Below are 2306 nucleotides of genomic sequence, written 5' to 3'. Positions count from 1 at the left end.
GCTGTATTGGTACCAGGCAGTGTCCTGGGCAGCTGGGGTGATGTGCTGAGCTGAGCTGAGCTGAGAGACAACCAGCAAACCTCTCCACTGGGCTGGATTTTTGAACACTACCACTAGAAATTTTCTTATTTTTTCAGTGCTGAATAATATCTTGTTTGTAAGTTCTCTTGCCCACTCTGGAGACTGTCCATTGAGCAAAATGAAAACTGGATACAGGAAACTGAGGCATGAGTATGGCTGTTGCCTGTGCCCATAACTGAGATGCTCTCGAGTGACCTCATGGCAGCTGGTGACAACAGGCTGTCTCAGGCTAGCAAGGGGCTGTGCATGGGGCTGCCATTTTGGGGCCTGCTTTTGGCAGGCAGGTGCAGGCTGTGGATGCTGTACCTGGGCTGAGCAGCATGCAGGGCTTGAATGAGGGTGGCCAGAGACAAGAGACAGTCCTTGCAGGCATCTCTGGCCATGCTCTATGGTTCATAGAGCACTGGTTTCCCAGTGGTCGTGATGTCAGCTGCTGACGCTGGCAGGCCTCATGTGCCGTTTGTAGTCTAAGCTTTCACTGATACATTTCAGTAAGGAATAATGAGTGGCTGCAGGGCTGGATTTTGGTCTACAGTGCTCAATGTGAAGTCTCAATGATGCATAAGGGAGCAAACAAACAGATTAACGACGAGAGGTACAGTACCCAGCCCTTTCTAACAATGCACGATGGGTTCCCCCAGCACTACTGCGTAATGCAGGGCTGGGTATGACTACACAGCGGCAGGTGCAAGAGGCCTTACACATCTGCTTTGCATTATCCTTTCCCTTTCCATGATCAAACCAGCCATATGATTGGGCAGCTTCCCACTGCTCTGCAGCCTCCATCCAGCCTGTGGTGTGGCATTGCCACCTAGCGACATCGGGCAGAGTGCTGCTGCCTGCTGCACTTCAATTCCCCTTCGCACCAGAGAACATTCAAATCGCAACCTGTAGTTACAACGCCTTTTCTTACTTGAGTTGCTGTTGCCAACAGAACTGACATTTCACTGCTGGCAGCAGGTAACTGCTCCTGATGAGCACACGTGTATTTCCTTGCATGGTTCAATTTTTAAAAGTTACACCAAAGCAATGTCTCTGTGTTAGAGCAATTAAGACCAGCACAATTAGTCTTCTGTTATCCAGAATTGTTCTGTATTTGGGAGAAGAGTATCCACAGTCCAGGATCTCAGAAGTCTTGCATTCTTATCTGGACAGTAAAAGAAATGTCTCTGGACCCACACCTCACCAACTCTTAATGTATTTCTGTAGTCTGATATGTAAAAACGAGTAACCATGCTGTGCCTGAGGACAGCATAGCTTTGTTTACACAACATGCCATCTGAACTGGACAGAGCATTGTTATGAACTGAGTGCAAGGATGGCACATGCAGCCCTGCCAATTGTGTCTGCAGACTGTAAAATGAGAGGGGGGCAAAAGAGGAAAAGCAAAGAGCCAGCAGCTCGTTCTTTACGTGGCAACTAGCTCCATGCCTCCCAGCCACGGAAAAATAAAGACAAACTCGGGGAAATTCTGTGGAGTTTTGCAAATGCATTTGAAAACATGTTGCGTAAGAAGGAAAAAATAGTAAATCCAAAACATGCTTCCATATATTTTTGATAATTAATTAGATTATTGCTTGATAATAGCGCTGTATGAGTCTACTTCTCAGCCGATGGCCTGCAGAACCACAGCAGTGTCCAGCATAGCCTGTGAGGAGCAAGCGAGCACTTCTCAGCTAATTGCTGAACGCAAATGTCAGACACACGAGCAGAAAACATCCAAGGGGGATCCTTCACGCGAGCAGCAGCTTGACTGCTGGGTACAGCGTGTAACGTTGCCGCGAACTGCCATCAAAGGCAAGCTGTGAGGAACACCAGAGTATTTCGCATCAACAGAAGCTAGGAGCGTTTGAAGCTGCAGTGGGACAGCCGGACATCGAGAACTGCTGGTGAGCTGTTTTCCATCAAGCCTAATAACATCGCAGAGCGGCATTTTTCCACCTGAGCGATCGCGGCTGCCGCAAGCCGTGCCCGGAGGCGCTCTGAGGAGCGCTGCCCGCAGGCGTTCACAGCGGGGAGAGGGCAGCTGGGAGCTTCGTGCTTCCCCGCGGGGCCGCCATCTGCATGCTGCGGTTCGCGGCGCTCCGCCAGCGATGGAGCAGCTCCGCCAGCGGCGAGCCGCGCTCGGGAGAAGATACGACACGGACCGCCCGCCCCGGGACCCGACCCGACCCGTCCCGCCGAATCGGCCCGGCGCGTCTCGCCGAAGCCTCGCGAGGGCTGAG

This window comes from Phasianus colchicus, chromosome 14, assembly GCF_987193195.1.
Source record: "Phasianus colchicus chromosome 14, bPhaCol1.hap1.1, whole genome shotgun sequence".
In the NCBI taxonomy this organism is placed as follows: domain Eukaryota; kingdom Metazoa; phylum Chordata; class Aves; order Galliformes; family Phasianidae; genus Phasianus; species Phasianus colchicus.
The sequence above is the reverse complement of the archived record's forward strand: the minus strand, read 5'-3'. Positions refer to the sequence as shown.